The sequence below is a fragment of the Choloepus didactylus genome, chromosome 12, assembly GCF_015220235.1.
Source record: "Choloepus didactylus isolate mChoDid1 chromosome 12, mChoDid1.pri, whole genome shotgun sequence".
NCBI classification, from domain to species: domain Eukaryota; kingdom Metazoa; phylum Chordata; class Mammalia; order Pilosa; family Megalonychidae; genus Choloepus; species Choloepus didactylus.
Window position 1 is genome coordinate 88055808 of NC_051318.1, and position 13545 is coordinate 88069352.

Sequence of the window (13545 nt, forward strand, 5' to 3'; positions counted from 1 at the left end):
AGCACCTAGAGCAGCTACTCAAAGAACTAAAGATGAATAATGAGACCATAGTACGGGAGACAAAGGAAATCAAGAAGACCCTAGAAGAGCATAAAGAAGACATTGCAAGACTAAATAAAAAAATGGATGATCTTATGGAAATTAAAGAAACTGTTGACCAAATTAAAAAGATTCTGGACACTCATAGTACAAGACTAGAGGAAGTTGAACAACGAATCAGTGACCTCGAAGATGACAGAATGGAAAATGAAAGCATAAAAGAAAGAATGGGGAAAAAATTGAAAAAATTGAAACGGACCTCAGGGATATGATAGATAATATGAAACGTCCAAATATAAGACTCATTGGTGTCCCAGAAGGGGAAGAAAAGGGTAAAGGTCTAGGAAGAGTATTCAAAGAAATTGTTGGGGAAAACTTCCCAAATCTTCTAAACAACATAAATACACAAATCATAAAAGCTCAGCAAACCCCAAATAGAATAAATCCAAATAAACCCACTCCGAGACATATACTGATCACACTGTCAAACACAGAAGAGAAGGAGCAAGTTCTGAAAGCAGCAAGAGAAAAGCAATTCACCACATACAAAGGAAACAGCATAAGACTAAGTAGTGACTACTCAGCAGCCACCATGGAAGCGAGAAGGCAGTGGCACGATATATTTAAAATTCTGAGTGAGAAAAATTTCCAGCCAAGAATACTTTATCCAGCGAAGCTCTCCTTCAAATTTGAGGGAGAGCTTAAATTTTTCACAGACAAACAAATGCTGAGAGAATTTGCTAACAAGAGACCTGCCCTACTGGAGATACTAAAGGGAGCCCTACAGACAGAGAAACAAAGAAAGGACAGAGAAACTTGGAGAAAGGTTCAGTACTAAAGAGATTCGGTATGGGTACAATAAAGGATATTAATAGACAGAGGGGAAAAATATGACAAACATAAACCAAAGGATAAGATGGCTGATTCAAGAAATGCCTTCACGGTTATAACATTCAATGTAAATGGATTAAACTCCCCAATTAAAAGATATAGATTCGCAGAATGGATCAAAAAAAAATGAACCATCAATATGCTGCATACAAGAGACTCATCTTAGACACAGGGACACAAAGAAACTGAAAGTGAAAGGATGGAAAAAAATATTTCATGCAAGCTACAGCCAAAAGAAAGCAGGTGTAGCAATATTAATCTCAGATAAAATAGACTTCAAATGCAGGGATGTTTTGAGAGACAAAGAAGGCCACTACATACTAATAAAAGGGGCAATTCAGCAAGAAGAAATAACAATCGTAAATGTCTATGCACCCAATCAAGGTGCCACAAAATACATGAGAGAAACACTGGCAAAACTAAAGGAAGCAATTGATGCTTCCACAATAATTGTGGGAGACTTCAACACATCACTCTCTCCTATACATAGATCAACCAGACAGAAGACCAATAAGGAAATTGAAAACCTAAACCATCTGATAAATGAATTAGATTTAACAGACATATACAGGACATTACATCCCAAATCACCAGGATACACATACTTTTCTAGTGCTCATGGAACTTTCTCCAGAATAGATCATATGCTGGGACATCAAACAAGCCTCAATAAATTTAAAAAGATTGAAATTATTCAAAGCACATTCTCTGACCACAATGGAATACAATTAGAAGTCAATAACCATCAGAGACTTAGAAAATTCACAAATACCTGGAGGTTAAACAACACACTCCTAAACAATCAGTGGGTTAAAGAAGAAATAGCAAGAGGAATTGCTAAATATATAGAGACGAATGAAAATGAAAACACAACATACCAAAACCTATGGGATGCAGCAAAAGCAGTGCTAAGGGGGAAATTTATAGCACTAAACGCATATATTAAAAAGGAAGAAAGAGCCAAAATCAAAGAACTAATGGATCAACTGAAGAAGCTAGAAAATGAACAGCAAACCAATCCTAAACCAAGTACAAGAAAAGAAACAACAAGGATTAAAGCAGAAATAAATGACATAGAGAACAAAAAAACAATAGAGAGGATAAATATCACCAAAAGTTGGTTCTTTGAGAAGATCAACAAGATTGACAAGCCCCTAGCTAGACTGACAAAATCAAAAAGAGAGAAGACCCATATAAACAAAATAATGAATGAAAAAGGTGACATAACTGCAGATCCTGAAGAAATTAAAAAAATTATAAGAGGATACTATGAACAACTGTATGGCAACAAACTGGATAATGTAGAGGAAATGGACAATTTCCTGGAAACATATGAACAACCTAGACTGACCAGAGAAGAAATAGAAGACCTCAACCAACCCATCACAAGCAAAGAGATCCAATCAGTCATCAAAAATCTTCCCACAAATAAAGGCCCAGGGCCAGATGGCTTCACAGGGGAATTCTACCAAACTTTCCAGAAAGAACTGACACCAATCTTACTCAAACTCTTTCAAAACATTGAAGAAAATGGAACACTACCTAACTCATTCTATGAAGCTAACATCAATCTAATACCAAAACCAGGCAAAGATGCTACAAAAAAGGAAAACTACCGGCCAATCTCCCTAATGAATATAGATGCAAAAATCCTCAACAAAATACTTGCAAATCGAATCCAAAAACACATTAAAAAAATCATACACCATGACCAAGTGGGGTTTATTCCAGGCATGCAAGGATGGTTCAACATAAGAAAATCAATCAATGTATTACAACACATTAACAAGTCAAAAGGGAAAAATCAATTGATCATCTCAATAGATGCTGAAAAAGCATTTGACAAAATCCAACATCCCTTTTTGATAAAAACACTTCAAAAGGTAGGAATTGAAGGAAACTTCCTCAACATGATAAAGAGCATATATGAAAAACCCACAGCCAGCATAGTACTCAATGGTGAGAGACTGAAAGCCTTCCTTCTAAGATCAGGAACAAGACAAGGATGCCCGCTGTCACCACTGTTATTCAACATTGTGCTGGAAGTGCTAGCCAGGGCAATCCGGCAAGACAAAGAAATAAAAGGCATCCAAATTGGAAAAGAAGAAGTAAAACTGTCATTGTTTGCAGATCATATGATCTTATATCTAGAAAACCCTGAGAAATCGACGATACAGCTACTAGAGCTAATAAACAAATTTAGCAAAGTAGTGGGATACAAGATTAATGCACATAAGTCTGTAATGTTTCTATATGCTAGAAATGAACAAACTGAAGAGACACTCAAGAAAAAGATACCATTTTCAATAGCAACTAAAAAAATCAAGTACCTAGGAATCAACTTAACCAAAGATGTAAAAGACCTATACAAAGAAAACTACATAACTCTACTAAAACAAATAGAAGGGGACCTTAAAAGATGGAAAAATATTCCATGTTCATGGATAGGAAGACTAAATGTCATTAAGATGTCAATTCTACCCAAACTCATCTACAGATTCAATGCAATCCCAATCAAAATTCCAACAACCTACTTTGCAGACTTGGAAAAGCTAGTTATCAAATTTATTTGGAAAGGGAAGATGCCTCGAATTGCTAAAGACACTCTAAAATAAAAACGAAGTGGGAGGACTTACACTCCCTGACTTTGAAGCTTATTATAAAGCCACAGTTGCCAAAACAGTATGGTACTGGCACAAAGATAGACATATAGATCAATGGAATCGAATTGAGAATTAGGAGATAAACCCTCAGATCTATGGCCGACTGATCTTTGATAAGGCCCCCAAAGTCAATGAACTGAGTCATAATGGTCTTTTCAACAAATGGGGCTGGGAGAGTTGGATATCCATATCCAAAAGAATGAAAGAGGACCCCTACCTCACCCCCTACACAAAAATTAAATCAAAATGGACCAAAGATCTCAATATAAAAGAAAGTACCATAAAACTCCAAGAAGATAATGTAGGAAAACATCTTCAAGACCTTGTATTAGGCGGCCACTTCCTAGACTTTACACCCAAAGCACAAGCAACAAAAGAGAAAATAGATAAATGGGAACTCCTCAAGCTTAGAAGTTTCTGCACCTCAAAGGAATTTCTCAAAAAGGTAAAGAGGCAGCCAACTCAATGGGAAAAAATTTTTGGAAACCATGTATCTGACAAAAGACTGATATCTTGCATATATAAAGAAATCCTACAACTCAATGACAATAGTACAGTCGGCCCAATTATAAAATGGGCAAAAGGTATGAAAAGACAGTTCTCTGAAGAGGAAATACAAATGGCCAAGAAACACATGAAAAAATGTTCAGCTTCACTAGCTATTAGAGAGATGCAAATTAAGACCACAATGAGATACCATCTAACACCGGTTAGAATGGCTGCCATTAAACAAACAAGAAACTACAAATGCTGGAGGGGATGTGGAGAAATTGGAACTCTTATCATTGTTGGTGGGACTGTATAATGGTTCAGCCACTCTGGAAGTCAGTCTGGCAGTTCCTTAGAAAACTAGATATAGAGTTACCATTCGATCCAGCAATTGCACTTCTCGGTATATACCTGGAAGATCGGAAAGCAGTGACACGAACAGATATCTGCACGCCAATGTTCATAGCAGCATTATTCACAATTGCCAAGAGATGGAAACAACCCAAATGTCCTTCAACAGATGAGTGGATAAATAAAATGTGGTATATACACACGACGGAATACTACGCGGCAGTAAGAAGGAACGATCTCGTGAAACATATGACAACATGGATGAACCTTGAAGACATAATGCTGAGCGAAATAAGCCAGGCACAAAAAGAGAAATATTATATGGTACCACTAATGTGAACTTTGAAAAATGTAAAACAAATGGTTTATAATGTAGAATGTAGGGGAACTAGCAGTAGAGAGCAATTAAGGAAGGGGGAACAATAATCCAAGAAGAACAGAGAAGCTATTTAACGTTCTGGGGATGCCCAGGAATGACTATGGTCTGTTAATTTCTGATGGATATAGTAGGAGCAAGTTCACAGAAATGTTGCTATATTAGGTAACTTTCTTGGGGTAAAGTAGGAACATGTTGGAAGTTAAGCAGTTATCTTAGGTTAGTTGTCTTTTTCTTACTCCCTTGTTATGGTCTCTTTGAAATGTTCTTTTATTGTATGTTTGTTTTCTTTTTAACTTTTTTTTCATACAGTTGATTTAAAAAAGAAGGGAAAGTTAAAAAAAAAAAAAAAAAAAAGAAAAACAAGGAAAAAAAAAAGAGGTAGTGCCCCCTTGAGGAGCCTGTGGAGAATGCAGGGGTATTCGCCTACCCCACCTCCATGGTTGCTAACATGACCACAGACATAGGGGACTGGTGGTTTGATGGGTTGAGCCCTCTACCACAGGTTTTACCCTTGGGAAGATGGTTGCTGCAAAGGAGAGGCTAGGCCTCCCTATGGTTGTGCCTAAGAGCCTCCTCCCGAATGCCTCTCTGTTGCTCAGATGTGGCCCTGTGTCTCTAGCTAAGCCAACTTGAAAGGTGAAATCACTGCCCTCCCCCCTACGTGGGATCAGACACCCAGGGGAGTGAATCTCCCTGGCAACGTGGAATACGACTCCCGGGGAGGAATGTAGACCTGGCATCGTGGGACGGAGAACATCTTCTTGACCAAAAGGGGGATGTGAAAGGAAATGAAATAAGCTTCAGTGGCAGAGAGATTCCAAAAGGAGCCGAGAGGTCACTCTGGTGGGCACTCTTACGCACACTGTAGACAACCCTTTTTAGGTTCTAAAGAATTGGGGTAGCTGGTTGTGGATACCTGGAACTATCAAACTACAACCCAGAACCCATGAATCTCGAAGACAGTTGTATAAAAATGTAGCTTATGAGGGGTGACAATGGGATTGGGAAAGCCATAAGGACCACACTCCACTTTGTCTAGTTTATGGATGGATGCGTAGAAAAATAGGGGAAGGGAACAAACAGACAAAGGTACCCAGTGTTGTTTTTTACTTCAATTGCTCTTTTTCACTCTAATTATTATTCTTGTTATTTTTGTGTGTGTGCTAATGAAGGTGTCAGGGATTGATTTACGTGATGAATGTACAACTATGTAATGGTACTGTAAACAATCGAAAGTACGATTTGTTTTGTATGACTGCGTGGTATGTGAATATATCTCAATAAAATGAAGATTAAAAAAAATAAATTAAAAAAAATAAAAATATATAACACGAATATAATCATGAGGGCACATCAGAAACAAACCCAATATGAAAGAAACCTACAAATAACTGGTCTGCATTCTTAAAAAATATGAACATCATAAAAGACAAGGAAAGGCCAAGAAACTGTTTCAAATACAACAAGTTTTCTAGTCTAAATGTAATGCATGATCCTATATTGGATCACAGACTGGAAAGGAAAAAAGCTACAAAAATACATTATTGAAGCAATTGGCGAAATCTGAATATAGACTAGATAAGAGTATTGTATCAACGTTAAATATCCTGATTTTAAAAATTGTTTCATGGTTTAATAAGATTAACACCCTTTGTTCCTAGAAAATACATACTGAAGTATTAGGGGTAAAGTGGTATGATGTCTGCAAATGTTTCAGAAAAAATATATACATATATACACGTATCTTCAAGGCATTTCACTGCTGATTATTCACAATCTAATTGTGAAACGTATACTGCCAAATGAAAAGGAAATGAGGACTGCCTTTAGTTTACAATTTCTATTACAAAATGAGTACATAGAATGTGCATGCTTTACTTTTTAAAATAGCTACTGCATGTCCATGAAGCGACTCGAGTTGCACGATGTCACTGCCCTCAAGAAAATTACAAATGATCAGAAACACAAATAAATTGCTGTGTTTCATCAATTCCAAGATAAATACCTTTTACATTTTAATATCTCTGAATTAGGGAGAGTCTACAATTGAGAGAATCTCTCAACAGCTGCTAGCCAGCTAGATAGATATCACTGCCTGCACATGTGTGAACTTAGTTTTTCTTTTTTAGTGGCATAACGGAACAACTGCAATCCAGGTTTTAGTCAACAAATTAAGGACCTTTCGGGGAAAGAATATGAGTTCCATCTGTTGCCTGGAAACATTCTGTTGACACCTTCTGTTAAAATCAAGAAAGGACCAGTATCAAAATCAGGAGGATGGCTGTTAGCCGGTTGGAAGAATATGCTGGGAACAACAGAAGGGTTCTCTGCTCTTGGCCCAGCACAGAGGACACAGAGAATCTAATGTAAAACATGAACATCCATGACTGAGTCAAAAAGTGCTTCACAAGAGTCAGACTTTGGATGTGAAAAAGTTTTAAAACTCTTGAGCCATCTACTGCCTTTATATTTTCCTTTCTCGGCATGCTCAAGAGATACATGATCTGAAGTCTAAAAGAGCACTTTAGACTTAATTCTAAAGTCTTAAGAGTTCCAAATAAAATTCTAAGTCTTGAGAAAGTCTTACATCACAATTTAATTAGCAGCACTTTTTGTTTCTTAGAGGCACATAATCTAGTGGTGCATTTTACAATTGCTGGCTTCTTGAAACAATTAAGAAAACAGATATAAATCAAACAGAGTACATAAGGAAAACTTCTCAAGGAGAGAGTAGAGCTTAGTTGTGAAGAGTAAGCAAATTAGCTAACATTTAGAGAAGGAGGGTTTAGGCAGTGTGAACAGTATAAGAGACAATAGAAGTGTAAGACAGCAAGTCATACTGGGAAAACAGCAAATCATTCCTCATGGTTGGAGGAAAAGATGAAAGTTAGTTGCCCAGTTCAGACCTCAACCCTGGCTAAATGAGACTTCAAGGGGCTAGATTAAAAAGAGCACAGCATGCCAAACAACAGAATTTTAAAATTATTCTGCAAACTGGAAGAAGTGATTAAAAGGTTTAAAGCAGGGGAAAAATTAGGTAGATCAAAACTCAGGGCTGAAAGGAGGTACTGGGCAGAAATAAGGCTGGAAATGGATGGAAGGCTTGGAAATTTAGTGTAAACAACCTAGGTCAGAAGTAAAGCTAGTAGGAACAGAGAGAAGTACTGACATAAACACTAATGAAAATACGATAAGGTACTCTGCAAATAAAAGGAAAAACCTACGACATGCACCAATATTATGCAGTATGCTAAGTAAAAGAAGCCAGACTCAAAAGGCATATATTACATGATTCCACTTTGGAAAAGAGAAAACGAATAGGATTAGGAAACAGATCAGTGGTTGCCTCAGTTTGCTGGGGCTACTGGAAAAAAGTCTCACAGAGTAGTTGGTTCAAGCAACAAGAATTTACTTTCTCAGTTTTGGAGCCTGGAAGTCCAAAATCAAAGCGTCAGCAAGATCATGCTTTCTCTGAAGTCTGCGCATTCTGGTGGTGGTTTGCCCGCAGTCCAAAACTCTCTCTCTGCCACCGTCAAATGGCCGCCTGTCTCCTTCTGTCTGGGCATACTGGATTAGGCCCACCCTGATTCAGTTTGGCCTCACCTCAACTGAATAACCTCCTCACAGACCCTGCTTACATACAAATTCTCATCAATCAGACTGAGGGTTAGGACTTGAAGGTGTCTTTGTAGGGGACAGGATTCTATCCATAACAGTGGTTTCCAAGGACCAGGGGTGGGGTGACTACAAAGCGGCACAAAGAAATTTTTTGAATAGGAAATTCTGGAATCCCAAGTGTGGTGGTAGTTACACAACCAAACATGTTTGTCAAAAGTGACTGAATTGTACTATATATGAGTTATACCTCTGGACACCTGACCAAAAAAAGAAAGTGATAAGGTGGAACAGAGCCACACTCCTTCCCTCATGCAGCGTCATCTGTGTCTGGTTTTCCTCCACAGAGGCAGAGCTGACTAGTTGCAACAGAGACTACATGGCCCACAAAGTCTAAAACATTTACTATAGTGTCCTTTACAAAGTCTGTCCTCCCGTGACAGAGTAATATCACCCATTTGTTTGGTTCTCACTACAAAAAACTAAATTGTCAATAAAAGTAAAAGGAAATTGTTAGTAACAGAATATACATAAACGTTATATTCAAAATATTTGGGGTATAGCAATGAGTTGATTTCCAAATACATCCTGAATTTAGTTTCCAAATGAAAACATTATTTATTCAGTTCTTAATGATAGCCATGGATACATTTTTTTTTTTTTTTAGAAACTTTCACAAAACCTTCCCATTATAATTGCCACATTTCTCAGTTTAGCCTAGTGTTTAAATTATGTATTTGTTGGATATATTTCTTTGTTAGGAAGCAAGAGAGTGGCTTTTTTATTTAAGTAACTCAGCTACATTCTATAAAACTGTCTATATAACTTCTACATATAACAACTAACTTTCATTTGAGGCATGAAATTTACATTCAAGTAATTAGAGAGGCATTCTAGAGGGCCCCCTGTGCTAGTTTGAATCTATTATATCTCCCACAAAAGGCATCTGCTTTTTCTTTTTAATGCATTTTTTATTGTGAACTTTAACATATATACAGAACAGTGATGACTTTCAAAGTACAATTTAACAAGTAGTTACAGAGCAAATTTCAAAGAATGTCATGGGTCATAGTTCTATGACTTCAGCTATTTCCTTTATTGTAAAATATAACATACATACAGAAAGCTGTTAACTTTCGATGTACATCTCAACAAGCAGTTATACAGGTAATTTCAAAAAATCTATTATGGCTTACAGTTCCACAATTTCAGTTCTTTCTTTATTATGAAATATAGGGTATATACAGAAAAGTGAAGACTTGCAAACCATAATTCAACAAGTAGCTATAGAGCAAATTTCAAAAGATGGTATAGGTTACAGATCCACCATGTCATTTACCTCCTTCCAGCTATTTCAACACCCCGGCATCTAAACAAATATACATATTTATATAAAGTTTAAGTATTCACAGACCTTTGTTAAATCTTATCTTGTTTGTTGTTACCCCTTCCTCTCACTTAATCTCTTTCTCCATCTTCAGGGGTGTCTAGGTAGTGACCACCGTAACTTATTCATATTGAAAGGGGGTGTCAACAGCATGGGGAAGGGGCTGCATCTGACTGTTGTTAAAGAGGCTACTGCCCCTGGGTTTTAGGACTTGTCTGGAATAGGAACACTCTGGTGGATTTAAGTTTCCGAGAGATAAAACTTAGTGAGTGAATCTTTTATAGACTCTTAGGTAGGAACCCAGGTGTTTGGGGACTACTTTTGGTAAGGCCATGGCATACAGTGGCCATCTGGGATGTCTAGCTGGAGCTTGCATAAAAGAAACCTCCAGGATAGCCTCTTGACTCTATTTGGGATCTCTCAGCCACTGTAACCTCAGCTTGTTACCTTTCTTTTCCCCATTTTGGTCAAGTAGGCATTTTCAATCCCTCATTGCCAAGGCCAGGCTCATTCCTGACAGTCATGTCCCACGTCGCCAGGGAGATTCATTCCCCTAGGAGTCATGTCCCTCGTGGTGGGGAGGTTAATGCATTTATTTGCCAAATTGAAGCCATGTTCTTTTAATCCAATCTTGTGGGTACAGACTTATTATGGGTCAGATCTTTTGATTAATTGTTTCCATGGAGATATGACCTACCCAACTGTGGGTAAGACCTTTTGATTAGATTATTTCCATGGAGGTATGACCCTGCCCATTCAAGATGGGTCTTGATTAGTTTACTGGAGTCCTTAAGAGAGCTCAGGGACCAACAGAGACCCAGATGCTTGGAGATGCAGACAGATGCTTGGAGATGCTAAGCTAAAGACCAAAGCCCAGAGTTTGCCCTAGAGAAGCTAAAAGAGGACCCCAGATGCTTAAAGAAAAACACCCTGGGAAAATAAGCATGGATGCACAGGAGCTGAGAGAGAGAAGCTATGAGAGACAGAAGCCCAGACACATTTTGCAGAAAGCCATTTTGAAACCAGAACCTGGGAGTAAAGGACCAGCAGATGCCAGCCATGTCCCTTCTCAGTTGACAGAGGTGTTCCAGACACCAGTGGCCTCTCTTCAATGAAGGTATCCTTTTGTTGATCCTTAGTTTGGACACTTTTATGGCCTTAGAACTGTAAATTTGTAACTTAAGTCCCCTTTTTAAAAGTCAGTCCATTTCTGGTATTTTGCAATAACTGCAGCTTTAGCAAACCAGAACAGACCCCCACTTTTCTTTTGAAGCTGGAAGATATAGATAACAAAGCTCGTGGAATTTTTACATAAAAATAAAAATAAAGCACAAGTGTTATGTCAGGCTAAAAAAAAAGTGATAAGGAAAGAAACTGAACTAGTTGTCTAAATAAGATTTCTTCATTATATCATTTATTTCATAATTTATTTAAAACTGCAGAGATGTTCTAAAGCATTAGTGTACATAGACAACAAGTTCAACAGTGACAATTTGTTGGGTATAAACTTGAGTAACATCTTCCAATAGTGGTGATGTACTATCGAGAGTCACCCAAATGCTACCTTTTTTTAATAAAGTACATTTGTGAAGCAACTGATTGGGGTAAAGGCTATAGTGTACAACTTTTCAATGTAATTTGTAGAATTCCCTGTGTGGAGAATTGCCACCTGCTCATTGGTACCCTGATGAAACTTATTAACTGTTCCAAACAAGGTGCAAAATCCATATTTCACTACAATGATTAACACTGTTGTGTGTTATAATTTCATTTATGTAATAAATTATGGCAAAGAACATTACAAATAGGTATTGATCCTTTCATAGCAGGCCTCATATACAGATAAGAAGTTTGAAATCAGATATGATGAAAATATTTCTTCAAATTAGAAGAAACATTTTATTCTGCTAATTTTTTAGGCACTAAATTGTACACTCTGATGGGCTGGAATAAATTTTAAAATATATTCTACATAAAGAAGGCAGGAGATAAAACAGCATCATTATCTGAGAAACTGAAGAAGACAAGAGATAGAAGCTGGTGGTAGGCCTCAGGCTCGAAAAGGATGGCTCGAGTCCTCCATTCTAAAGCTGTGATTAATCAACAACACACATTGCTCTTTGAAAACAAATGTTGTAAGAAAAGAAATCTGAAGGAGTTGAGGTAGGCAACTTCTTGGATAGCCTTAGCAAAGTTATTCTATGTGGGAAAACAAAAAATACTTAAGGAGATAAAAGCAAGACAAATTATAGGAAAATAAGGAAGCAAGGAAACAGGACAAACTACATAATTATATAGAAAGTCAGTTTCCAAGATTGGCCACAAATTACTTAAACGAATACAGAAATCTTGAAATCTTCATGAAAGAGAAGTACAAAATCAAATCAAAGACAAGAAACAAGGTAATGAATCTAAGACACAGAGCAATGAAAACAAAAGAGACAGTCTAAAAGAAAAGAAAAGATACTTCCATGACTTTGAATTAACAGGAAGAAATGGGGATTGTGTATTAGATGGAAGAGGAAGAAAGGGACTTGGTTTGAGTTTAGATATAGGAAGAAAAAGTTAGGAAATGAGCCAAAGATGATCCTAAGACTTCAACATGTCTCACACAGCGATCATTTTCAGTAAAAGTACCCAAACTTATTGGATCTTTTTAATTGGATCTGACTTGGCTTTTAATACAACTAGAACTTAAACTTAAGAAAGAGATCTCAGGTCTGGTGCTGCTTATGATAATGTAGAAAGAAATCTGGAAATATGCCTTCATCTGGTTGTGAAAACAAAGAATAACAACTTGTGTTTCTTCAGTACTATAAAACCACTGGCTTCCATACTAAAAAAAGAATAACCAGTTAAAAGAATCTAACCTAGCACTTGAGTCAAATGATTTAACATTTTTATAGCCTATTATAAAACTTATTTTACAAACTGACACAAATTTGTGTTGAAGCTCTGTTTTCCTTTTTCTTCACATGAAATCCAGTTCTAAAAATAGCCAAGTCTAAAAATAAACCAAAAGCCACAGATTAAGTGTAGCCTTATACATGCACAAATAACAGGGAAGTCTCTACATCTTCTAGGAAAGCAGATGTTAGGTCACTTCTTCTCACTGAATTCTCTACATTGTGTCAAACCTCTAGAACTTTCTCACTAACACAGATTATATTATTTACAAAACCAAACTCAATCTTTAATTCTATTAATTTAGTTCCTCTGTCCCAGAGAGATCAACATGCTTTGCTAATAAATATGTAATGTGAGCAAAATAGTGTGATATTGACCCTAGGATCTTGGTTTCTATTATGAAAACCAAGTGTTAAACAGTTTGCAAAATCTGCAGATGTCAATACAGTGCCCAGTATGCTTTGATCCAGTTCATGGAAGGAAGCCATATGGAGAGACAAAAGAACAAACTCACCTAAAACATTCTACAGTTATTATATTTCTCTATCCCTTTCCAAAATCTATACTTCCAGAAATCACTTTTCTCCCAGACATTTCTCTAAAGCTTAATGAGCAGAAAAGCAAAATGGGAAAAGTTTTCAGAATATGTGATTAATTTGCTTATCTCTGCACCAGTTTTCCCAATCCTTACCATACATCTGCAACGGAGACAGGATATTTGCAGAGGACAGGCAAAAGATTCTTATGGGAAACTTACGTCTTTCAATTACCATCACCATATTTTTCAGAAAGGGGATTAATAAGATATGACTGAATGACCTTAT

General features: G+C 37.0%; 1 protein-coding gene across 4 annotated transcripts in view; it reads right to left on the reverse strand.

The window, feature by feature from the left end:
* The window catches only part of VWA8 (von Willebrand factor A domain containing 8), a 445644-nt gene that overhangs the window by 322273 nt on the left and 109826 nt on the right, over positions 1-13545 (reverse strand). The window lies entirely within an intron of this gene.